This window comes from Crinia signifera, chromosome 7 (genome assembly GCF_055691185.1).
Source record: "Crinia signifera chromosome 7, ASM5569118v1, whole genome shotgun sequence".
In the NCBI taxonomy this organism is placed as follows: Eukaryota; Metazoa; Chordata; class Amphibia; order Anura; family Myobatrachidae; genus Crinia; species Crinia signifera.
The window spans coordinates 106,604,864-106,626,297 of NC_139223.1; the positions used below are offsets into that span (position 1 = coordinate 106,604,864).

The window sequence follows — 21,434 nt, forward strand, 5'->3', positions numbered from 1 at the left end:
TGTTTGACCTCTTACAAATGTCTCTACAGGCAATAAAAAGAAAAAGTTTCCAATTTAAATAGCTAGAGAATAAAAACAATTTGCCAGTAATGTGAAAAAACCTACAGCACCTGGTGTTCCCATGTGGTCTCCCACCCAAGTACTAACCAGGCCCAACACTGCTTTGCTTCCAAGATCAGACGAGATTGGGCCTATCCAATGTGGTATGGCTGTAGGTGAGATACCTGCACTTTTTTTGCCCTCTTCTACTTCTATCACCAGGTAAGCTAATAAAAAAGTTTACTAACTGTTTTGGCTTAATGAAAAAAATCATGTTTTGGTAATGTAAAAAGACCTACAGGACATGATATTAGCAGGGGATCTTAAATGAAACTACTAAAGAGGCTCATACACTGTTTAGCTGCCAAAAGCAGTTGGAATTGGGCCTAAACAGTGTGGTAAGTCTTTAGGTGATGGCTATTGTGTCTGTTTGACCTCTTCCAAATGTCTGTACTGGCAATAAAAAGAAAAAGTTTCCAATTTAAATAGCTAGAGAATAAAAACAATTTGCCAGTAATGTGAAAAAACCTACAGCACCAGGTGTTCCAATGTGGTCTCTCACCCAAGTACTAACCAGGCCCAACACTGCTTAGCTTCCAAGATCAGACAAGATTGGGCCTATCCAATGTGGTATGGCTGTAGGTGAGATACATGCTCTTTTTTGCCCTCTTCTCTTCTATCACCAGGTAAGCTAATAAAAAAGCCTGCTAACTGTTTTTGCTTACTGAAAAAAATCATGTGTTGGTAATGTAAAAAGACCTACAGGACATGATATTAGCAGGGGATCTTAAATTAAACTACTAAAGAGGCTCAACACTGTTTAGCTGCCAAAAGCAGTTGGAATTGGGCCTAAACAGTGTGGTAAGTCTTTAGGTGATGGCTATTGTGTCTGTTTGACCTCTTACAAATGTCTCTACAGGCAATAAAAAGAAAAAGTTTCCAATTTAAATAGCTAGAGAATAAAAACAATTTGCCAGTAATGTGAAAAAACCTACAGCACCTGGTGTTCCCATGTGGTCTCCCACCCAAGTACTAACCAGGCCCAACACTGCTTAGCTTCCAAGATCAGACGAGATTGGGCCTATCCAATGTGGTATGGCTGTAGGTGAGATACATGCTCTTTTTTGACCTCTTCTCTTCTATCACCAGGTAAGCTAATAAAAAAGCCTGCTAACTGTTTTTGCTTACTGAAAAAAATCATGTGTTGGTAATGTAAAAAGACCTACAGGACATGATGTTAGCAGGGGATCTTAAATTAAACTACTAAAGAGGCTCAACACTGTTTAGCTGCCAAAAGCAGTTGGAATTGGGCCTAAACAGTGTGGTAAGTCTTTAGGTGATGGCTATTGTGTCTGTTTGACCTCTTACAAATGTCTCTACAGGCAATAAAAAGAAAAAGTTTCCAATTTAAATAGCTAGAGAATAAAAACAATTTGCCAGTAATGTGAAAAAACCTACAGCACCTGGTGTTCCCATGTGGTCTCCCACCCAAGTACTTACCAGGCCCAACACTGCTTAGCTTCCAAGACCAGACGAGATTGGGCATATCCAATGTGGTATGGCTGTAGGTGAGTTACAGGCATTTTTTTGCCCTCTTCTACTTCTATCACCAGGTAAGCTAATAAAAAAGTTTCGTAACTGTTTTTGCTTACTGAAAAAAATCATGTGTTGGCAATGTAAATAGACCTACAGGACATGATATTAGCAGGGGATCTTAAATTAAACTACTAAATAGGCTCAACACTGTTTAGCTGCCAAAAGCAGTTGGAATTGGGACTAAACAGTGTGGTAAGTCTTTAGGTGATGGCTATTGTGTATGTTTGACCTCTTCTAAATGTCTGTGCTGGCAATAAAAAGAAAAAGTTTCCAATTTAAATAGATAGAGAATAAAAACAATTTGCCAGTAATGTGAAAAAACCTACAGCATCTGGTGTTCCCATGTGGTCTCCCACCCAAGTACTAACCAGGCCCAACACTGCTTAGATTCCAAGATCAGACGAGATTGGGCCTATCCAATGTGGTAAGGCTGTAGGTGAGATACATGCACTTTTTTTGCCCTCTTCTACTTCTATCACCAGGTAAGCTAATAAAAAAGTTTCCTAACTGTTTTGGCTTAATGAAAAAAATCATGTTTTGGTAATGTAAAAAGACCTACAGGACATGATATTAGCAGGGGATCTTAAATGAAACTACTAAAGAGGCTCAACACTGTTTAGCTGCCAAAAGCAGTTGGAATTGGGCCTAAACAGTGTGGTAAGTCTTTAGGTGATGGCCATTGTGACTGTTTGACCTCTTACAAATGTCTCTACAGGCAATAAAAAGAAAAAGTTTCCAATTTAAATAGCTAGAGAATAAAAACAATTTGCCAGTAATGTGAAAAAACCTACAGCACCTGGTGTTCCCATGTGGTCTCCCACCCAAGTACTAACCAGGCCCAACACTGCTTAGCTTCCAAGATCAGACGAGATTGGACATATCCAATGTGGTATGGCTGTAGGTGAGATACCTGCACTTTTTTTGCCCTCTTCTACTTCTATCACCAGGTAAGCTAATAAAAAAGTTTACTAACTGTTTAGGCTTAATGAAAAAAATCATGTTTTGGTAATGTAAAAAGACCTACAGGACATGATATTAGCAGGGGATCTTAAATGAAACTACTAAAGAGGCTCATACACTGTTTAGCTGCCAAAAGCAGTTGGAATTGGGCCTAAACAGTGTGGTAAGTCTTTAGGTGATGGCTATTGTGTCTGTTTGACCTCTTCCAAATGTCTGTACTGGCAATAAAAAGAAAAAGTTTCCAATTTAAATAGCTAGAGAATAAAAACAATTTGCCAGTAATGTGAAAAAACCTACAGCACCAGGTGTTCCAATGTGGTCTCCCACCCAAGTACTAACCAGGCCCAACACTGCTTAGCTTCCAAGATCAGACAAGATTGGGCCTATCCAATGTGGTATGGCTGTAGGTGAGATACATGCTCTTTTTTGCCCTCTTCTCTTCTATCACCAGGTAAGCTAATAAAAAAGCTTCCTAACTGTTTTTGCTTACTGAAAAAAATCATGTGTTGGTAATGTAAAAAGACCTACAGGACATGATATTAGCAGGGGATCTTAAATTAAAATACTAAAGAGGCTCAACACTGTTTAGCTGCCAAAAGCAGTTGGAATTGGGCCTAAACAGTGTGGTAAGTCTTTAGGTGATGGCTATTGTGTATGTTTGACCTCTTCTAAATGTCTGTGCTGGCAATAAAAAGAAAAAGTTTCCAATTTAAATAGATAGAGAATAAAAACAATTTGCCAGTAATGTGAAAAAACCTACAGCACCTGGTGTTCCCATGTGGTCTCCCACCCAAGTACTAACCAGGCCCAACACTGCTTAGCTTCCAAGATCAGACGAGATTGGGCCTATCCAATGTGGTATGGCTGTAGGTGAGATACATGCTCTTTTTTGACCTCTTCTCTTCTATCACCAGGTAAGCTAATAAAAAAGCCTGCTAACTGTTTTTGCTTACTGAAAAAAATCATGTGTTGGTAATGTAAAAAGACCTACAGGACATGATATTAGCAGGGGATCTTAAATTAAACTACTAAAGAGGCTCAACACTGTTTAGCTGCCAAAAGCAGTTGGAATTGGGCCTAAACAGTGTGGTAAGTCTTTAGGTGATGGCTATTGTGTCTGTTTGACCTCTTACAAATGTCTCTACAGGCAATAAAAAGAAAAAGTTTCCAATTTAAATAGCTAAAGAATAAAAACAATTTGCCAGTAATGTGAAAAAACCTACAGCACCTGGTGTTCCCATGTGGTCTCCCACCCAAGTACTTACCAGGCCCAACACTGCTTAGCTTCCAAGACCAGACGAGATTGGGCATATCCAATGTGGTATGGCTGTAGGTGAGATACAGGCATTTTTTTGCCCTCTTCTACTTCTATCACCAGGTAAGCTAATAAAAAAGTTTCGTAACTGTTTTTGCTTACTGAAAAAAATCATGTGTTGGCAATGTAAAAAGACCTACAGGACATGATATTAGCAGGGGATCTTAAATTAAACTACTAAAGAGGCTCAACACTGTTTAGCTGCCAAAAGCAGTTGGAATTGGGCCTAAACAGTGTGGTAAGTCTTTAGGTGATGGCTATTGTGTATGTTTGACCTCTTCTAAATGTCTGTGCTGGCAATAAAAAGAAAAAGTTTCCAATTTAAATAGATAGAGAATAAAAACAATTTGCCAGTAATGTGAAAAAACCTACAGCAGCTGGTGTTCCCATGTGGTCTCCCACCCAAGTACTAACCAGGCCCAACACTGCTTATCTTCCAAAATCAGACGAGATTGGGCCTATCCAATGTGGTATGGCTGTAGGTGAGATACATGCACTTTTTTTGCCCTCTTCTACTTCTATCACCAGGTAAGCTAATAAAAAAGTTTCCTAACTGTTTTGGCTTAATGAAAAAAATCATGTTTTGGTAATGTAAAAAGACCTACAGGACATGATATTAGCAGGGGATCTTAAATGAAACTACTAAAGAGGCTCATACACTGTTTAGCTGCCAAAAGCAGTTGGAATTGGGCCTAAACAGTGTGGTAAGTCTTTAGGTGATGGCTATTGTGTCTGTTTGACCTCTTACAAATGTCTCTACAGGCAATAAAAAGAAAAAGTTTCCAATTTAAATAGCTAGAGAATAAAAACAATTTGCCAGTAATGTGAAAAAACCTACAGCACCTGGTGTTCCCATGTGGTCTCCCACCCAAGTACTAACCAGGCCCAACACTGCTTAGCTTCCAAGATCAGACGAGATTGGGCATATCCAATGTGGTATGGCTGTAGGTGAGATACAGGCATTTTTTTGCCCTCTTCTACTTCTATCACCAGGTAAGCTAATAAAAAAGTTTCGTAACTGTTTTTGCTTACTGAAAAAAATCATGTGTTGGCAATGTAAAAAGACCTACAGGACATGATATTAGCAGGGGATCTTAAATTAAACTACTAAAGAGGCTCAACACTGTTTAGCTGCCAAAAGCAGTTGGAATTGGGCCTAAACAGTGTGGTAAGTCTTTAGGTGATGGCTATTGTGTATGTTTGACCTCTTCTAAATGTCTGTGCTGGCAATAAAAAGAAAAAGTTTCCAATTTAAATAGATAGAGAATAAAAACAAGTTGCCAGTAATGTGAAAAAACCTACAGCACCTGGTGTTCCCATGTGGTCTCCCACCCAAGTACTAACCAGGCCCAACACTGCTTAGCTTCGAAGATCAGACGAGATTGGGCCTATCCAATGTGGTATGGATGTAGGTGAGATGCATGCTCTTTTTTGCCCTCTTCTCTTCTATCACCAGGTAAGCTAATAAAAAAGCTTCCTAACTGTTTTTGCTTACTGAAAAAAATCATGTGTTGGTAATGTAAAAAGACCTACAGGACATGATATTAGCAGGGGATCTTAAATTAAAATACTAAAGAGGCTCAACACTGTTTAGCTGCCAAAAGCAGTTGGAATTGGGCCTAAACAGTGTGGTAAGTCTTTAGGTGATGGCTATTGTGTCTCATTGACCTCTTACAAATGTCTCTACAGGCAATAAAAAGAAAAAGTTTCCAATTTAAATAGCTAGAGAATAAAAACAATTTGCCAGTAATGTGAAAAAACCTACAGCACCTGGTGTTCCCACATGGTCTCCCACCCAAGTACTAACCAGGAACAACACTGCTTAGCTTCCAAGATCAGACGAGATTGGGCATATCCAATGTGGTATGGCTGTAGGTGAGATACAGGCACTTTTTTGCCCTCTTCTACTTCTATCACCAGGTAAGCTAATAAAAAAGTTTTGTAACTGTTTTTGCTTACTGAAAAAAATCATGTGTTGGCAATGTAAAAAGACCTACAGGACATGATATTAGCAGGGGATCTTAAATTAAACTACTAAAGAGGCTCAACACTGTTTAGCTGCCACAAGCAGTTGGAATTGGGCCTAAACAGTGTGGTAAGTCTTTAGGTGATGGCTATTGTGTATGTTTGACCTCTTCTAAATGTCTGTGCTGGCAATAAAAAGAAAAAGTTTCCAATTTAAATAGATAGAGAATAAAAACAATTTGCCAGTAATGTGAAAAAACCTACAGCACCTGGTGTTCCCATGTGGTCTCCCACCCAAGTACTAACCAGGCCCAACACTGCTTAGCTTCCAAGATCAGACGAGATTGGGCCTATCCAATGTGGTATGGCTGTAGGTGAGATACATGCACTTTTTTGCCCTCTTCTACTTCTATCACCAGGTAAGCTAATAAAAAAGTTTCCTAACTGTTTTGGCTTAATGAAAAAAATCATGTTTTGGTAATGTAAAAAGACCTACAGGACATGATATTAGCAGGGGATCTTAAATTAAACTACTAAAGAGCTCAACACTGTTTAGCTGCCAAAAGTAGTTGGAATTGGGCCTAAACAGTGTGGTAAGTCTTTAGGTGATGGCTATTGTGTCTGTTTGACCTCTTACAAATGTCTCTACAGGCAATAAAAAGAAAAAGTTTCCAATTTAAATAGCTAGAGAATAAAAACAATTTGCCAGTAATGTGAAAAAACCTACAGCACCTGGTGTTCCCATGTGGTCTCCCACCCAAGTACTAACCAGGCCCAACACTGCTTAGCTTCCAAGATCAGACGAGATTGGGCCTATTCAATGTAGTATGGCTGTAGGTGAGATACAGCCACTTTTTTGCCCTCTTCTACTTCTATCACCAGGTAAGCTAATAAAAAAGTTTCGTAACTGTTTTTGCTTACTGAAAAAAATCATGTGTTGGCAATGTAAAAAGACCTACAGGACATGATATTAGCAGGGGATCTTAAATTAAACTACTAAAGAGGCTCAACACTGTTTAGCTGCCAAAAGCAGTTGGAATTGGGCCTAAACAGTGTGGTAAGTCTTTAGGTGATGGCTATTGTGTATGTTTGACCTCTTCTAAATGTCTGTGCTGGCAATAAAAAGAAAAAGTTTCCAATTTAAATAGATAGAGAATAAAAACAATTTGCCAGTAATGTGAAAAAACCTACAGCACCTGGTGTTCCCATGTGGTCTCCCACCCAAGTACTAACCAGGCCCAACACTGCTTAGCTTCCAAGATCAGATGAGATTGGGCCTATCCAATGTGGTATGGCTGTAGGTGAGATACATGCACTTTTTTGCCCTCTTCTACTTCTATCACCAGGTAAGCTAATAAAAAAGTTTCCTAACTGTTTTTGCTTACTGAAAAAAATCATGTGTTGGTAATGTAAAAAGACCTACAGGACATGATATTAGCAGGGGATCTTAAATTAAACTACTAAAGAGGCTCAACACTGTTTAGCTGCCAAAAGCAGTTGGAATTGGGCCTAAACAGTGTGGTAAGTCTTTAGGTGATGGCCATTGTGTCTGTTTGACCTCTTACAAATGTCTCTACAGGCAATAAAAAGAAAAAGTTTCCAATTTAAATAGCTAGAGAATAAAAACAATTTGCCAGTAATGTGAAAAAACCTACAGCACCTGGTGTTCCCATGTGGTCTCCCACCCAAGTACTAACCAGGCCCAACACTGCTTAGCTTCCAAGATCAGACGAGATTGGACATATCCAATGTGGTATGGCTGTAGGTGAGATACAGGCACTTTTTTGCCCTCTTCTACTTCTATCACCAGGTAAGCTAATAAAAAAGTTTCGTAACTGTTTTTGCTTACTGAAAAAAATCATGTGTTGGCAATGTAAAAAGACCTACAGGACATGATATTAGCAGGGGATCTTAAATTAAACTACTAAAGAGGCTCAACACTGTTTAGCTGCCAAAAGCAGTTGGAATTGGGCCTAAACAGTGTGGTAAGTCTTTAGGTGATGGCTATTGTGTATGTTTGACCTCTTCTAAATGTCTGTGCTGGCAATAAAAAGAAAAAGTTTCCAATTTAAATAGATAGAGAATAAAAACAATTTGCCAGTAATGTGAAAAAACCTACAGCAGCTGGTGTTCCCATGTGGTCTCCCACCCAAGTACTAACCAGGCCCAACACTGCTTATCTTCCAAAATCAGACGAGATTGGGCCTATCCAATGTGGTATGGCTGTAGGTGAGATACATGCACTTTTTTTGCCCTCTTCTACTTCTATCACCAGGTAAGCTAATAAAAAAGTTTCCTAACTGTTTTGGCTTAATGAAAAAAATCATGTTTTGGTAATGTAAAAAGACCTACAGGACATGATATTAGCAGGGGATCTTAAATGAAACTACTAAAGAGGCTCATACACTGTTTAGCTGCCAAAAGCAGTTGGAATTGGGCCTAAACAGTGTGGTAAGTCTTTAGGTGATGGCTATTGTGTCTGTTTGACCTCTTACAAATGTCTCTACAGGCAATAAAAAGAAAAAGTTTCCAATTTAAATAGCTAGAGAATAAAAACAATTTGCCAGTAATGTGAAAAAACCTACAGCACCTGGTGTTCCCATGTGGTCTCCCACCCAAGTACTAACCAGGCCCAACACTGCTTAGCTTCCAAGATCAGACGAGATTGGGCATATCCAATGTGGTATGGCTGTAGGTGAGATACAGGCATTTTTTTGCCCTCTTCTACTTCTATCACCAGGTAAGCTAATAAAAAAGTTTCGTAACTGTTTTTGCTTACTGAAAAAAATCATGTGTTGGCAATGTAAAAAGACCTACAGGACATGATATTAGCAGGGGATCTTAAATTAAACTACTAAAGAGGCTCAACACTGTTTAGCTGCCAAAAGCAGTTGGAATTGGGCCTAAACAGTGTGGTAAGTCTTTAGGTGATGGCTATTGTGTATGTTTGACCTCTTCTAAATGTCTGTGCTGGCAATAAAAAGAAAAAGTTTCCAATTTAAATAGATAGAGAATAAAAACAAGTTGCCAGTAATGTGAAAAAACCTACAGCACCTGGTGTTCCCATGTGGTCTCCCACCCAAGTACTAACCAGGCCCAACACTGCTTAGCTTCGAAGATCAGACGAGATTGGGCCTATCCAATGTGGTATGGATGTAGGTGAGATGCATGCTCTTTTTTGCCCTCTTCTCTTCTATCACCAGGTAAGCTAATAAAAAAGCTTCCTAACTGTTTTTGCTTACTGAAAAAAATCATGTGTTGGTAATGTAAAAAGACCTACAGGACATGATATTAGCAGGGGATCTTAAATTAAAATACTAAAGAGGCTCAACACTGTTTAGCTGCCAAAAGCAGTTGGAATTGGGCCTAAACAGTGTGGTAAGTCTTTAGGTGATGGCTATTGTGTCTCATTGACCTCTTACAAATGTCTCTACAGGCAATAAAAAGAAAAAGTTTCCAATTTAAATAGCTAGAGAATAAAAACAATTTGCCAGTAATGTGAAAAAACCTACAGCACCTGGTGTTCCCACATGGTCTCCCACCCAAGTACTAACCAGGAACAACACTGCTTAGCTTCCAAGATCAGACGAGATTGGGCATATCCAATGTGGTATGGCTGTAGGTGAGATACAGGCACTTTTTTGCCCTCTTCTACTTCTATCACCAGGTAAGCTAATAAAAAAGTTTTGTAACTGTTTTTGCTTACTGAAAAAAATCATGTGTTGGCAATGTAAAAAGACCTACAGGACATGATATTAGCAGGGGATCTTAAATTAAACTACTAAAGAGGCTCAACACTGTTTAGCTGCCACAAGCAGTTGGAATTGGGCCTAAACAGTGTGGTAAGTCTTTAGGTGATGGCTATTGTGTATGTTTGACCTCTTCTAAATGTCTGTGCTGGCAATAAAAAGAAAAAGTTTCCAATTTAAATAGATAGAGAATAAAAACAATTTGCCAGTAATGTGAAAAAACCTACAGCACCTGGTGTTCCCATGTGGTCTCCCACCCAAGTACTAACCAGGCCCAACACTGCTTAGCTTCCAAGATCAGACGAGATTGGGCCTATCCAATGTGGTATGGCTGTAGGTGAGATACATGCACTTTTTTGCCCTCTTCTACTTCTATCACCAGGTAAGCTAATAAAAAAGTTTCCTAACTGTTTTGGCTTAATGAAAAAAATCATGTTTTGGTAATGTAAAAAGACCTACAGGACATGATATTAGCAGGGGATCTTAAATTAAACTACTAAAGAGCTCAACACTGTTTAGCTGCCAAAAGTAGTTGGAATTGGGCCTAAACAGTGTGGTAAGTCTTTAGGTGATGGCTATTGTGTCTGTTTGACCTCTTACAAATGTCTCTACAGGCAATAAAAAGAAAAAGTTTCCAATTTAAATAGCTAGAGAATAAAAACAATTTGCCAGTAATGTGAAAAAACCTACAGCACCTGGTGTTCCCATGTGGTCTCCCACCCAAGTACTAACCAGGCCCAACACTGCTTAGCTTCCAAGATCAGACGAGATTGGGCCTATTCAATGTAGTATGGCTGTAGGTGAGATACAGCCACTTTTTTGCCCTCTTCTACTTCTATCACCAGGTAAGCTAATAAAAAAGTTTCGTAACTGTTTTTGCTTACTGAAAAAAATCATGTGTTGGCAATGTAAAAAGACCTACAGGACATGATATTAGCAGGGGATCTTAAATTAAACTACTAAAGAGGCTCAACACTGTTTAGCTGCCAAAAGCAGTTGGAATTGGGCCTAAACAGTGTGGTAAGTCTTTAGGTGATGGCTATTGTGTATGTTTGACCTCTTCTAAATGTCTGTGCTGGCAATAAAAAGAAAAAGTTTCCAATTTAAATAGATAGAGAATAAAAACAATTTGCCAGTAATGTGAAAAAACCTACAGCACCTGGTGTTCCCATGTGGTCTCCCACCCAAGTACTAACCAGGCCCAACACTGCTTAGCTTCCAAGATCAGATGAGATTGGGCCTATCCAATGTGGTATGGCTGTAGGTGAGATACATGCACTTTTTTGCCCTCTTCTACTTCTATCACCAGGTAAGCTAATAAAAAAGTTTCCTAACTGTTTTTGCTTACTGAAAAAAATCATGTGTTGTTAATGTAAAAAGACCTACAGGACATGATATTAGCAGGGGATCTTAAATTAAACTACTAAAGAGGCTCAACACTGTTTAGCTGCCAAAAGCAGTTGGAATTGGGCCTAAACAGTGTGGTAAGTCTTTAGGTGATGGCCATTGTGTCTGTTTGACCTCTTACAAATGTCTCTACAGGCAATAAAAAGAAAAAGTTTCCAATTTAAATAGCTAGAGAATAAAAACAATTTGCCAGTAATGTGAAAAAACCTACAGCACCTGGTGTTCCCATGTGGTCTCCCACCCAAGTACTAACCAGGCCCAACACTGCTTAGCTTCCAAGATCAGACGAGATTGGACATATCCAATGTGGTATGGCTGTAGGTGAGATACAGGCACTTTTTTGCCCTCTTCTACTTCTATCACCAGGTAAGCTAATAAAAAAGTTTCGTAACTGTTTTTGCTTACTGAAAAAAATCATGTGTTGGCAATGTAAAAAGACCTACAGGACATGATATTAGCAGGGGATCTTAAATTAAACTACTAAAGAGGCTCAACACTGTTTAGCTGCCAAAAGCAGTTGGAATTGGGCCTAAACAGTGTGGTAAGTCTTTAGGTGATGGCTATTGTGTATGTTTGACCTCTTCTAAATGTCTGTGCTGGCAATAAAAAGAAAAAGTTTCCAATTTAAATAGATAGAGAATAAAAACAATTTGCCAGTAATGTGAAAAAACCTACAGCACCTGGTGTTCCCATGTGGTCTCCCACCCAAGTACTAACCAGGCCCAAAACTGCTTAGCTTCCAAGATCAGACGAGATTGGTCCTATCCAATGTGGTATGGCTGTAGGTGAGATACCTGCACTTTTTTTGCCCTCTTCTACTTCTATCACCAGGTAAGCTAATAAAAAAGTTTCTTAACTGTTTTGGCTTAATGAAAAAAATCATGTTTTGGTAATGTAAAAAGACCTACAGGACATGATATTAGCAGGGAATCTTAAATGAAACTACTAAAGAGGCTCATACACTGTTTAGCTGCCAAAAGCAGTTGGAATTGGGCCTAAACAGTGTGGTAAGTCTTTAGGTGATGGCCATTGTGTCTGTTTGACCTCTTACAAATGTCTCTACAGGCAATAAAAAGAAAAAGTTTCCAATTTAAATAGCTAGAGAATAAAAACAATTTGCCAGTAATGTGAAAAAACCTACAGCACCTGGTGTTCCCATGTGGTCTCCCACCCAAGTACTAACCAGGCCCAACACTGCTTTGCTTCCAAGATCAGACGAGATTGGACATATCCAATGTGGTATGGCTGTAGGTGAGATACAGGCACTTTTTTGCCCTCTTCTACTTCTATCACCAGGTAAGCTAATAAAAAAGTTTCGTAACTGTTTTTGCTTACTGAAAAAAATCATGTGTTGGCAATGTAAAAAGACCTACAGGACATGATATTAGCAGGGGATCTTAAATTAAACTACTAAAGAGGCTCAACACTGTTTAGCTGCCAAAAGCAGTTGGAATTGGGCCTAAACAGTGTGGTAAGTCTTTAGGTGATGGCTATTGTGTATGTTTGAACTCTTCTAAATGTCTGTGCTGGCAATAAATAGAAAAAGTTTCCAATTTAAATAGATAGAGAATAAAAACAATTTGCCAGTAATGTGAAAAAACCTACAGCACCTGGTGTTCCCATGTGGTCTCCCACCCAAGTACTAACCAGGCCCAACACTGCTTAGCTTCCAAGATCAGACGAGATTGGGCCTATCCAATGTGGTATGGCTGTAGGTGAGATACCTGCACTTTTTTTGCCCTCTTCTACTTCTATCATCAGGTAAGCTAATAAAAAAGTTTACTAACTGTTTTGGCTTAATGAAAAAAATCATGTTTTGGTAATGTAAAAAGACCTACAGGACATGATATTAGCAGGGGATCTTAAATGAAACTACTAAAGAGGCTCATACACTGTTTAGCTGCCAAAAGCAGTTGGAATTGGGCCTAAACAGTGTGGTAAGTCTTTAGGTGATGGCTATTGTGTCTGTTTGACCTCTTCCAAATGTCTGTACTGGCAATAAAAAGAAAAAGTTTCCAATTTAAATAGCTAGAGAATAAAAACAATTTGCCAGTAATGTGAAAAAACCTACAGCACCAGGTGTTCCAATGTGGTCTCCCACCCAAGTACTAACCAGGCCCAACACTGCTTAGCTTCCAAGATCAGACAAGATTGGGCCTATCCAATGTGGTATGGCTGTAGGTGAGATACATGCTCTTTTTTGCCCTCTTCTCTTCTATCACCAGGTAAGCTAATAAAAAAGCTTCCTAACTGTTTTTGCTTACTGAAAAAAATCATGTGTTGGTAATGTAAAAAGACCTACAGGACATGATATTAGCAGGGGATCTTAAATTAAAATACTAAAGAGGCTCAACACTGTTTAGCTGCCAAAAGCAGTTGGAATTGGGCCTAAACAGTGTGGTAAGTCTTTAGGTGATGGCTATTGTGTATGTTTGACCTCTTCTAAATGTCTGTGCTGGCAATAAAAAGAAAAAGTTTCCAATTTAAATAGATAGAGAATAAAAACAATTTGCCAGTAATGTGAAAAAACCTACAGCACCTGGTGTTCCCATGTGGTCTCCCACCCAAGTACTAACCAGGCCCAACACTGCTTAGCTTCCAAGATCAGACGAGATTGGGCCTATCCAATGTGGTATGGCTGTAGGTGAGATACATGCTCTTTTTTGACCTCTTCTCTTCTATCACCAGGTAAGCTAATAAAAAAGCCTGCTAACTGTTTTTGCTTACTGAAAAAAATCATGTGTTGGTAATGTAAAAAGACCTACAGGACATGATATTAGCAGGGGATCTTAAATTAAACTACTAAAGAGGCTCAACACTGTTTAGCTGCCAAAAGCAGTTGGAATTGGGCCTAAACAGTGTGGTAAGTCTTTAGGTGATGGCTATTGTGTCTGTTTGACCTCTTACAAATGTCTCTACAGGCAATAAAAAGAAAAAGTTTCCAATTTAAATAGCTAGAGAATAAAAACAATTTGCCAGTAATGTGAAAAAACCTACAGCACCTGGTGTTCCCATGTGGTCTCCCACCCAAGTACTTACCAGGCCCAACACTGCTTAGCTTCCAAGACCAGACGAGATTGGGCATATCCAATGTGGTATGGCTGTAGGTGAGATACAGGCATTTTTTTGCCCTCTTCTACTTCTATCACCAGGTAAGCTAATAAAAAAGTTTCGTAACTGTTTTTGCTTACTGAAAAAAATCATGTGTTGGCAATGTAAAAAGACCTACAGGACATGATATTAGCAGGGGATCTTAAATTAAACTACTAAAGAGGCTCAACACTGTTTAGCTGCCAAAAGCAGTTGGAATTGGGCCTAAACAGTGTGGTAAGTCTTTAGGTGATGGCTATTGTGTATGTTTGACCTCTTCTAAATGTCTGTGCTGGCAATAAAAAGAAAAAGTTTCCAATTTAAATAGATAGAGAATAAAAACAATTTGCCAGTAATGTGAAAAAACCTACAGCAGCTGGTGTTCCCATGTGGTCTCCCACCCAAGTACTAACCAGGCCCAACACTGCTTAGCTTCCAAGATCAGACGAGATTGGGCCTATCCAATGTGGTATGGCTGTAGGTGAGATACATGCACTTTTTTTGCCCTCTTCTACTTCTATCACCAGGTAAGCTAATAAAAAAGTTTCCTAACTGTTTTGGCTTAATGAAAAAAATCATGTTTTGGTAATGTAAAAAGACCTACAGGACATGATATTAGCAGGGGATCTTAAATGAAACTACTAAAGAGGCTCATACACTGTTTAGCTGCCAAAAGCAGTTGGAATTGGGCCTAAACAGTGTGGTAAGTCTTTAGGTGATGGCTATTGTGTCTGTTTGACCTCTTACAAATGTCTCTACAGGCAATAAAAAGAAAAAGTTTCCAATTTAAATAGCTAGAGAATAAAAACAATTTGCCAGTAATGTGAAAAAACCTACAGCACCTGGTGTTCCCATGTGGTCTCCCACCCAAGTACTAACCAGGCCCAACACTGCTTAGCTTCCAAGATCAGATGAGATTGGGCATATCCAATGTGGTATGGCTGTAGGTGAGATACAGGCATTTTTTTGCCCTCTTCTACTTCTATCACCAGGTAAGCTAATAAAAAAGTTTCGTAACTGTTTTTGCTTACTGAAAAAAATCATGTGTTGGCAATGTAAAAAGACCTACAGGACATGATATTAGCAGGGGATCTTAAATTAAACTACTAAAGAGGCTCAACACTGTTTAGCTGCCAAAAGCAGTTGGAATTGGGCCTAAACAGTGTGGTAAGTCTTTAGGTGATGGCTATTGTGTATGTTTGACCTCTTCTAAATGTCTGTGCTGGCAATAAAAAGAAAAAGTTTCCAATTTAAATAGATAGAGAATAAAAACAAGTTGCCAGTAATGTGAAAAAACCTACAGCACCTGGTGTTCCCATGTGGTCTCCCACCCAAGTACTAACCAGGTCCAACACTGCTTAGCTTCGAAGATCAGACGAGATTGGGCCTATCCAATGTGGTATGGATGTAGGTGAGATGCATGCTCTTTTTTGCCCTCTTCTCTTCTATCACCAGGTAAGCTAATAAAAAAGCTTCCTAACTGTTTTTGCTTACTGAAAAAAATCATGTGTTGGTAATGTAAAAAGACCTACAGGACATGATATTAGCAGGGGATCTTAAATTAAAATACTAAAGAGGCTCAACACTGTTTAGCTGCCAAAAGCAGTTGGAATTGGGCCTAAACAGTGTGGTAAGTCTTTAGGTGATGGCTATTGTGTCTCATTGACCTCTTACAAATGTCTCTACAGGCAATAAAAAGAAAAAGTTTCCAATTTAAATAGCTAGAGAATAAAAACAATTTGCCAGTAATGTGAAAAAACCTACAGCACCTGGTGTTCCCATGTGGTCTCCCACCCAAGTACTAACCAGGCCCAACACTGCTTAGCTTCCAAGATCAGACGAGATTGGACATATCCAATGTGGTATGGCTGTAGGTGAGATACCTGCACTTTTTTTGCCCTCTTCTACTTCTATCAAAAGGTAAGCTAATAAAAAAGTTTACTAACTGTTTTGACTTAATGAAAAAAATCATGTTTTGGTAATGTAAAAAGACCTACAGGACATGATATTAGCAGGGGATCTTAAATGAAACTACTAAAGAGGCTCATACACTGTTTAGCTGCCAAAAGCAGTTGGAATTGGGCCTAAACAGTGTGGTAAGTCTTTAGGTGATGGCTATTGTGTCTGTTTGACCTCTTCCAAATGTCTGTACTGGCAATAAAAAGAAAAAGTTTCCAATTTAAATAGCTAGAGAATAAAAACAATTTGCCAGTAATGTGAAAAAACCTACAGCACCAAGTGTTCCAATGTGGTCTCCCACCCAAGTACTAACCAGGCCCAACACTGCTTAGCTTCCAAGATCAGACAAGATTGGGCCTATCCAATGTGGTATGGCTGTAGGTGAGATACATGCTCTTTTTTGCCCTCTTCTCTTCTATCACCAGGTAAGCTAATAAAAAAGCTTCCTAACTGTTTTTGCTTACTGAAAAAAATCATGTATTGGTAATGTAAAAAGACCTACAGGACATGCTATTAGCAGGGGATCTTAAATTAAAATACTAAAGAGGCTCAACACTGTTTAGCTGCCAAAAGCAGTTGGAATTGGGCCTAAACAGTGTGGTAAGTCTTTAGGTGATGGCTATTGTGTATGTTTGACCTCTTCTAAATGTCTGTGCTGGCAATAAAAAGAAAAAGTTTCCAATTTAAATAGATAGAGAATAAAAACAATTTGCCAGTAATGTGAAAAAACCTACAGCACCTGGTGTTCCCATGTGGTCTCCCACCCAAGTACTAACCAGGCCCAACACTGCTTAGCTTCCAAGATCAGACGAGATTGGGCCTATCCAATGTGGTATGGCTGTAGGTGAGATACATGCTCTTTTTTGACCTCTTCTACTTCTATCACCAGGTAAGCTAATAAAAAAGTTTCCTAACTGTTTTGGCTTAATGAAAAAAATCATGTTTTGGTAATGTAAAAAGACCTACAGGACATGATATTAGCAGGGGATCTTAAATGAAACTACTAAAGAGGCTCATACACTGTTTAGCTGCCAAAAGCAGTTGGAATTGGGCCTAAACAGTGTGGTAAGTCTTTAGGTGATGGCTATTGTGTCTGTTTGACCTCTTACAAATGTCTCTACAGGCAATAAAAAGAAAAAGTTTCCAATTTAAATAGCTAGAGAATAAAAACAATTTGCCAGTAATGTGAAAAAACCTACAGCACCTGGTGTTCCCATGTGGTCTCCCACCCAAGTACTTACCAGGCCCAACACTGCTTAGCTTCCAAGACCAGACGAGATTGGGCATATCCAATGTGGTATGGCTGTAGGTGAGATACAGGCATTTTTTTGCCCTCTTCTACTTCTATCACCAGGTAAGCTAATAAAAAAGTTTCGTAACCGTTTTTGCTTACTGAAAAAAATCATGTGTTGGCAATGTAAAAAGACCTACAGGACATGATATTAGCAGGGGATCTTAAATTAAACTACTAAAGAGGCTCAACACTGTTTAGCTGCCAAAAGCAGTTGGAATTGGGCCTAAACAGTGTGGTAAGTCTTTAGGTGATGGCTATTGTGTATGTTTGACCTCTTCTAAATGTCTGTGCTGGCAATAAAAAGAAAAAGTTTCCAATTTAAATAGATAGAGAATAAAAACAATTTGCCAGTAATGTGAAAAAACCTACAGCATCTGGTGTTCCCATGTGGTCTCCCACCCAAGTACTAACCAGGCCCAACACTGCTTAGCTTCCAAGATCAGACGAGATTGGGCCTATCCAATGTGGTATGGCTGTAGGTGAGATACATGCACTTTTTTTGCCCTCTTCTACTTCTATCACCAGGTAAGCTAATAAAAAAGTTTCCTAACTGTTTTGGCTTAATGAAAAAAATCATGTTTTGGTAATGTAAAAAGACCTACAGGACATGATATTAGCAGGGGATCTTAAATGAAACTACTAAAGAGGCTCATACACTGTTTAGCTGCCAAAAGCAGTTGGAATTGGGCCTAAACAGTGTGGTAAGTCTTTAGGTGATGGCTATTGTGTCTGTTTGACCTCTTACAAATGTCTCTACAGGCAATAAAAAGAAAAAGTTTCCAATTTAAATAGCTAGAGAATAAAAACAATTTGCCAGTAATGTGAAAAAACCTACAGCACCTGGTGTTCCCATGTGGTCTCCCACCCAAGTACTAACCAGGCCCAACACTGCTTAGCTTCCAAGATCAGACGAGATTGGGCATATCCAATGTGGTATGGCTGTAGGTGAGAAACAGGCATTTTTTTGCCCTCTTCTACTTCTATCACCAGGTAAGCTAATAAAAAAGTTTCGTAACTGTTTTTGCTTACTGAAAAAAATCATGTGTTGGCAATGTAAAAAGACCTACAGGACATGATATTAGCAGGGGATCTTAAATTAAACTACTAAAGAGGCTCAACACTGTTTAGCTGCCAAAAGCAGTTGGAATTGGGCCTAAACAGTGTGGTAAGTCTTTAGGTGATGGCTATTGTGTATGTTTGACCTCTTCTAAATGTCTGTGCTGGCAATAAAAAGAAAAAGTTTCCAATTTAAATAGATAGAGAATAAAAATAAGTTGCCAGTAATGTGAAAAAACCTACAGCACCTGGTGTTCCCATGTGGTCTCCCACCCAAGTACTAACCAGGCCCAACACTGCTTAGCTTCGAAGATCAGACGAGATTGGGCCTATCCAATGTGGTATGGATGTAGGTGAGATACATGCTCTTTTTTGCCCTCTTCTCTTCTATCACCAGGTAAGCTAATAAAAAAGCTTCCTAACTGTTTTTGCTTACTGAAAAAAATCATGTGTTGGTAATGTAAAAAGACCTACAGGACATGATATTAGCAGGGGATCTTAAATTAAAATACTAAAGAGGCTCAACACTGTTTAGCTGCCAAAAGCAGTTGGAATTGGGCCTAAACAGTGTGGTAAGTCTTTAGGTGATGGCTATTGTGTATGTTTGACCTCTTCTAAATGTCTGTGCTGGCAATAAAAAGAAAAAGTTTCCAATTTAAATAGCTAGAGAATAAAAACAATTTGCCAGTAATGTGAAAAAACCTACAGCACCTGGTGTTCCCACATGGTCTCCCACCCAAGTACTAACCAGGCACAACACTGCTTAGCTTCCAAGATCAGACGAGATTGGGCATATCCAATGTGGTATGGCTGTAGGTGAGATACAGGCACTTTTTTGCCCTCTTCTACTTCCATCACCAGGTAAGCTAATAAAAAAGTTTCGTAACTGTTTTTGCTTACTGAAAAAAATCATGTGTTGGCAATGTAAAAAGACCTACAGGACATGATATTAGCAGGGGATCTTAAATTAAACTACTAAAGAGGCTCAACACTGTTTAGCTGCCAAAAGCAGTTGGAATTGGGCCTAAACAGTGTGGTAAGTCTTTAGGTGATGGCTATTGTGTATGTTTGACCTCTTCTAAATGTCTGTGCTGACAATAAAAAGAAAAAGTTTCCAATTTAAATAGATAGAGAATAAAAACAATTTGCCAGTAATGTGAAAAAACCTACAGCACCTGGTGTTCCCATGTGGTCTCCCACCCAAGTACTAACCAGGCCCAACACTGCTTAGCTTCCAAGATCAGATGAGATTGGGCCTATCCAATGTGGTATGGCTGTAGGTGAGATACATTCACTTTTTTGCCCTCTTCTACTTCTATCACCAGGTAAGCTAATAAAAAAGTTTCCTAACTGTTTTTGCTTACTGAAAAAAATCATGTGTTGGTAATGTAAAAAGACCTACAGGACATGATATTAGCAGGGGATCTTAAATTAAACTACTAAAGAGGCTCAACACTGTTTAGCTGCCAAAAGCAGTTGGAATTGGGCCTAAACAGTGTGGTAAGTCTTTAGGTGATGGCCATTGTGTCTGTTTGACCTCTTACAAATGTCTCTACAGGCAATAAAAAGAAAAAGTTTCCAATTTAAATAGCTAGAGAATAAAAACAATTTGCCAGTAATGTGAAAAAACCTACAGCACCTGGTGTTCCCATGTGGTCTCCCACCCAAGTACTAACCAGGCCCAACACTGCTTAGCTTCCAAGATCAGACGAGATTGGACATATCCAATGTGGTATGGCTGTAGGTGAGATACAGGCACTTTTTTGCCCTCTTCTACTTCTATCACCAGGTAAGCTAATAAAAAAGTTTCGTAACTGTTTTTGCTTACTGAAAAAAATCATGTGTTGGCAATGTAAAAAGACCTACAGGACATGATATTAGCAGGGGATCTTAAATTAAACTACTAAAGAGGCTCAACACTGTTTAGCTGCCAAAAGCAGTTGGAATTGGGCCTAAACAGTGTGGTAAGTCTTTAGGTGATGGCTATTGTGTATGTTTGACCTCTTCTAAATGTCTGTGCTGGCAATAAAAAGAAAAAGTTTCCAATTTAAATAGATAGAGAATAAAAACAATTTGCCAGTAATGTGAAAAAACCTACAGCACCTGGTGTTCCCATGTGGTCTCCCACCCAAGTACTAACCAGGCCCAAAACTGCTTAGCTTCCAAGATCAGACGAGATTGGGCCTATCCAATGTGGTATGGCTGTAGGTGAGATACCTGCACTTTTTTTGCCCTCTTCTACTTCTATCACCAGGTAAGCTAATAAAAAAGTTTCTTAACTGTTTTGGCTTAATGAAAAAAATCATGTTTTGGTAATGTAAAAAGACCTACAGGACATGATATTAGCAGGGAATCTTAAATGAAACTACTAAAGAGGCTCATACACTGTTTAGCTGCCAAAAGCAGTTGGAATTGGGCCTAAACAGTGTGGTAAGTCTTTAGGTGATGGCCATTGTGTCTGTTTGACCTCTTACAAATGTCTCTACAGGCAATAAAAAGAAAAAGTTTCCAATTTAAATAGCTAGAGAATAAAAACAATTTGCCAGTAATGTGAAAAAACCTACAGCACCTGGTGTTCCCATGTGGTCTCCCACCCAAGTACTAACCAGGCCCAACACTGCTTTGCTTCCAAGATCAGACGAGATTGGGCCTATCCAATGTGGTATGGCTGTAGGTGAGATACATGCTCTTTTTTGACCTCTTCTCTTCTATCACCAGGTAAGCTAATAAAAAAGCTTCCTAACTGTTTTTGCTTACTGAAAAAAATCATGTGTTGGTAATGTAAAAAGACCTACAGGACATGATATTAGCAGGGGATCTTAAATTAAACTACTAAAGAGGCTTAACACTGTTTAGCTGCCAAAAGCAGTTGGAATTGGGCCTAAACAGTGTGGTAAGTCTTTAGGTGATGGCTATTGTGTCTGTTTGACCTCTTACAAATGTCTCTACAGGCAATAAAAAGAAAAAGTTTCCAATTTAAATAGCTAGAGAATAAAAACAATTT

At 38.9% G+C, this 21,434-nt stretch overlaps 37 non-coding genes and 9 pseudogenes across 37 annotated transcripts; all 46 read right to left on the reverse strand.

Moving 5' to 3' along the window:
- Positions 1-98: 98 nt before the first annotated feature.
- On the reverse strand, positions 99-217 carry LOC146023262 (5S ribosomal RNA). Its single transcript, XR_014452685.1, has one exon. It is a non-coding gene; the product is annotated as a 5S ribosomal RNA (ribosomal RNA).
- A 347-nt stretch (positions 218-564) lies between these two features.
- On the reverse strand, positions 565-683 carry LOC146024996 (5S ribosomal RNA; annotated as a pseudogene).
- A 344-nt stretch (positions 684-1,027) lies between these two features.
- On the reverse strand, positions 1,028-1,146 carry LOC146021948 (5S ribosomal RNA). Its single transcript, XR_014451417.1, has one exon. It is a non-coding gene; the product is annotated as a 5S ribosomal RNA (ribosomal RNA).
- Positions 1,147-1,490: 344 nt separating this feature from the next.
- LOC146022633 (5S ribosomal RNA) lies at positions 1,491-1,609 on the reverse strand. Its single transcript, XR_014452080.1, has one exon. It is a non-coding gene; the product is annotated as a 5S ribosomal RNA (ribosomal RNA).
- A 345-nt stretch (positions 1,610-1,954) lies between these two features.
- Positions 1,955-2,073, reverse strand: LOC146024296 (5S ribosomal RNA). Its single transcript, XR_014453682.1, has one exon. It is a non-coding gene; the product is annotated as a 5S ribosomal RNA (ribosomal RNA).
- Positions 2,074-2,419: 346 nt separating this feature from the next.
- Positions 2,420-2,538, reverse strand: LOC146022474 (5S ribosomal RNA). The gene has a single exon (XR_014451929.1). It is a non-coding gene; the product is annotated as a 5S ribosomal RNA (ribosomal RNA).
- A 347-nt stretch (positions 2,539-2,885) lies between these two features.
- On the reverse strand, positions 2,886-3,004 carry LOC146024415 (5S ribosomal RNA). The gene has a single exon (XR_014453797.1). It is a non-coding gene; the product is annotated as a 5S ribosomal RNA (ribosomal RNA).
- Positions 3,005-3,348: 344 nt separating this feature from the next.
- On the reverse strand, positions 3,349-3,467 carry LOC146021950 (5S ribosomal RNA). The gene has a single exon (XR_014451418.1). It is a non-coding gene; the product is annotated as a 5S ribosomal RNA (ribosomal RNA).
- A 344-nt stretch (positions 3,468-3,811) lies between these two features.
- LOC146022634 (5S ribosomal RNA) lies at positions 3,812-3,930 on the reverse strand. The gene has a single exon (XR_014452081.1). It is a non-coding gene; the product is annotated as a 5S ribosomal RNA (ribosomal RNA).
- Positions 3,931-4,275: 345 nt separating this feature from the next.
- On the reverse strand, positions 4,276-4,394 carry LOC146024935 (5S ribosomal RNA; annotated as a pseudogene).
- A 347-nt stretch (positions 4,395-4,741) lies between these two features.
- LOC146023186 (5S ribosomal RNA) lies at positions 4,742-4,860 on the reverse strand. The gene has a single exon (XR_014452611.1). It is a non-coding gene; the product is annotated as a 5S ribosomal RNA (ribosomal RNA).
- Positions 4,861-5,205: 345 nt separating this feature from the next.
- On the reverse strand, positions 5,206-5,324 carry LOC146024788 (5S ribosomal RNA; annotated as a pseudogene).
- A 344-nt stretch (positions 5,325-5,668) lies between these two features.
- Positions 5,669-5,787, reverse strand: LOC146024496 (5S ribosomal RNA). Its single transcript, XR_014453874.1, has one exon. It is a non-coding gene; the product is annotated as a 5S ribosomal RNA (ribosomal RNA).
- A 345-nt stretch (positions 5,788-6,132) lies between these two features.
- On the reverse strand, positions 6,133-6,251 carry LOC146021951 (5S ribosomal RNA). The gene has a single exon (XR_014451419.1). It is a non-coding gene; the product is annotated as a 5S ribosomal RNA (ribosomal RNA).
- A 344-nt stretch (positions 6,252-6,595) lies between these two features.
- On the reverse strand, positions 6,596-6,714 carry LOC146023296 (5S ribosomal RNA). The gene has a single exon (XR_014452719.1). It is a non-coding gene; the product is annotated as a 5S ribosomal RNA (ribosomal RNA).
- A 345-nt stretch (positions 6,715-7,059) lies between these two features.
- On the reverse strand, positions 7,060-7,178 carry LOC146021504 (5S ribosomal RNA). The gene has a single exon (XR_014450987.1). It is a non-coding gene; the product is annotated as a 5S ribosomal RNA (ribosomal RNA).
- A 345-nt stretch (positions 7,179-7,523) lies between these two features.
- LOC146022476 (5S ribosomal RNA) lies at positions 7,524-7,642 on the reverse strand. Its single transcript, XR_014451931.1, has one exon. It is a non-coding gene; the product is annotated as a 5S ribosomal RNA (ribosomal RNA).
- A 345-nt stretch (positions 7,643-7,987) lies between these two features.
- On the reverse strand, positions 7,988-8,106 carry LOC146024936 (5S ribosomal RNA; annotated as a pseudogene).
- A 347-nt stretch (positions 8,107-8,453) lies between these two features.
- On the reverse strand, positions 8,454-8,572 carry LOC146023197 (5S ribosomal RNA). The gene has a single exon (XR_014452622.1). It is a non-coding gene; the product is annotated as a 5S ribosomal RNA (ribosomal RNA).
- A 345-nt stretch (positions 8,573-8,917) lies between these two features.
- Positions 8,918-9,036, reverse strand: LOC146024789 (5S ribosomal RNA; annotated as a pseudogene).
- Positions 9,037-9,380: 344 nt separating this feature from the next.
- Positions 9,381-9,499, reverse strand: LOC146024497 (5S ribosomal RNA). The gene has a single exon (XR_014453875.1). It is a non-coding gene; the product is annotated as a 5S ribosomal RNA (ribosomal RNA).
- Positions 9,500-9,844: 345 nt separating this feature from the next.
- Positions 9,845-9,963, reverse strand: LOC146021952 (5S ribosomal RNA). The gene has a single exon (XR_014451420.1). It is a non-coding gene; the product is annotated as a 5S ribosomal RNA (ribosomal RNA).
- A 344-nt stretch (positions 9,964-10,307) lies between these two features.
- On the reverse strand, positions 10,308-10,426 carry LOC146023297 (5S ribosomal RNA). The gene has a single exon (XR_014452720.1). It is a non-coding gene; the product is annotated as a 5S ribosomal RNA (ribosomal RNA).
- A 345-nt stretch (positions 10,427-10,771) lies between these two features.
- On the reverse strand, positions 10,772-10,890 carry LOC146021505 (5S ribosomal RNA). The gene has a single exon (XR_014450988.1). It is a non-coding gene; the product is annotated as a 5S ribosomal RNA (ribosomal RNA).
- Positions 10,891-11,235: 345 nt separating this feature from the next.
- On the reverse strand, positions 11,236-11,354 carry LOC146022477 (5S ribosomal RNA). Its single transcript, XR_014451932.1, has one exon. It is a non-coding gene; the product is annotated as a 5S ribosomal RNA (ribosomal RNA).
- A 345-nt stretch (positions 11,355-11,699) lies between these two features.
- Positions 11,700-11,818, reverse strand: LOC146024676 (5S ribosomal RNA; annotated as a pseudogene).
- Positions 11,819-12,165: 347 nt separating this feature from the next.
- Positions 12,166-12,284, reverse strand: LOC146023300 (5S ribosomal RNA). Its single transcript, XR_014452723.1, has one exon. It is a non-coding gene; the product is annotated as a 5S ribosomal RNA (ribosomal RNA).
- A 345-nt stretch (positions 12,285-12,629) lies between these two features.
- LOC146021953 (5S ribosomal RNA) lies at positions 12,630-12,748 on the reverse strand. Its single transcript, XR_014451421.1, has one exon. It is a non-coding gene; the product is annotated as a 5S ribosomal RNA (ribosomal RNA).
- A 347-nt stretch (positions 12,749-13,095) lies between these two features.
- LOC146024416 (5S ribosomal RNA) lies at positions 13,096-13,214 on the reverse strand. The gene has a single exon (XR_014453798.1). It is a non-coding gene; the product is annotated as a 5S ribosomal RNA (ribosomal RNA).
- A 344-nt stretch (positions 13,215-13,558) lies between these two features.
- Positions 13,559-13,677, reverse strand: LOC146021954 (5S ribosomal RNA). Its single transcript, XR_014451422.1, has one exon. It is a non-coding gene; the product is annotated as a 5S ribosomal RNA (ribosomal RNA).
- Positions 13,678-14,021: 344 nt separating this feature from the next.
- LOC146022635 (5S ribosomal RNA) lies at positions 14,022-14,140 on the reverse strand. Its single transcript, XR_014452082.1, has one exon. It is a non-coding gene; the product is annotated as a 5S ribosomal RNA (ribosomal RNA).
- A 345-nt stretch (positions 14,141-14,485) lies between these two features.
- On the reverse strand, positions 14,486-14,604 carry LOC146024345 (5S ribosomal RNA). The gene has a single exon (XR_014453729.1). It is a non-coding gene; the product is annotated as a 5S ribosomal RNA (ribosomal RNA).
- A 347-nt stretch (positions 14,605-14,951) lies between these two features.
- On the reverse strand, positions 14,952-15,070 carry LOC146021604 (5S ribosomal RNA). Its single transcript, XR_014451083.1, has one exon. It is a non-coding gene; the product is annotated as a 5S ribosomal RNA (ribosomal RNA).
- Positions 15,071-15,415: 345 nt separating this feature from the next.
- LOC146024990 (5S ribosomal RNA) lies at positions 15,416-15,534 on the reverse strand (annotated as a pseudogene).
- A 344-nt stretch (positions 15,535-15,878) lies between these two features.
- On the reverse strand, positions 15,879-15,997 carry LOC146022478 (5S ribosomal RNA). The gene has a single exon (XR_014451933.1). It is a non-coding gene; the product is annotated as a 5S ribosomal RNA (ribosomal RNA).
- A 347-nt stretch (positions 15,998-16,344) lies between these two features.
- On the reverse strand, positions 16,345-16,463 carry LOC146024833 (5S ribosomal RNA; annotated as a pseudogene).
- A 344-nt stretch (positions 16,464-16,807) lies between these two features.
- LOC146021955 (5S ribosomal RNA) lies at positions 16,808-16,926 on the reverse strand. Its single transcript, XR_014451423.1, has one exon. It is a non-coding gene; the product is annotated as a 5S ribosomal RNA (ribosomal RNA).
- Positions 16,927-17,272: 346 nt separating this feature from the next.
- LOC146022636 (5S ribosomal RNA) lies at positions 17,273-17,391 on the reverse strand. The gene has a single exon (XR_014452083.1). It is a non-coding gene; the product is annotated as a 5S ribosomal RNA (ribosomal RNA).
- Positions 17,392-17,736: 345 nt separating this feature from the next.
- Positions 17,737-17,855, reverse strand: LOC146023963 (5S ribosomal RNA). The gene has a single exon (XR_014453362.1). It is a non-coding gene; the product is annotated as a 5S ribosomal RNA (ribosomal RNA).
- A 347-nt stretch (positions 17,856-18,202) lies between these two features.
- Positions 18,203-18,321, reverse strand: LOC146023210 (5S ribosomal RNA). The gene has a single exon (XR_014452634.1). It is a non-coding gene; the product is annotated as a 5S ribosomal RNA (ribosomal RNA).
- Positions 18,322-18,666: 345 nt separating this feature from the next.
- Positions 18,667-18,785, reverse strand: LOC146024790 (5S ribosomal RNA; annotated as a pseudogene).
- Positions 18,786-19,129: 344 nt separating this feature from the next.
- On the reverse strand, positions 19,130-19,248 carry LOC146023594 (5S ribosomal RNA). The gene has a single exon (XR_014453006.1). It is a non-coding gene; the product is annotated as a 5S ribosomal RNA (ribosomal RNA).
- Positions 19,249-19,593: 345 nt separating this feature from the next.
- On the reverse strand, positions 19,594-19,712 carry LOC146021506 (5S ribosomal RNA). Its single transcript, XR_014450989.1, has one exon. It is a non-coding gene; the product is annotated as a 5S ribosomal RNA (ribosomal RNA).
- Positions 19,713-20,057: 345 nt separating this feature from the next.
- LOC146022479 (5S ribosomal RNA) lies at positions 20,058-20,176 on the reverse strand. The gene has a single exon (XR_014451934.1). It is a non-coding gene; the product is annotated as a 5S ribosomal RNA (ribosomal RNA).
- A 345-nt stretch (positions 20,177-20,521) lies between these two features.
- Positions 20,522-20,640, reverse strand: LOC146023864 (5S ribosomal RNA). The gene has a single exon (XR_014453266.1). It is a non-coding gene; the product is annotated as a 5S ribosomal RNA (ribosomal RNA).
- Positions 20,641-20,987: 347 nt separating this feature from the next.
- On the reverse strand, positions 20,988-21,106 carry LOC146023263 (5S ribosomal RNA). The gene has a single exon (XR_014452686.1). It is a non-coding gene; the product is annotated as a 5S ribosomal RNA (ribosomal RNA).
- Positions 21,107-21,434: the final 328 nt, after the last annotated feature.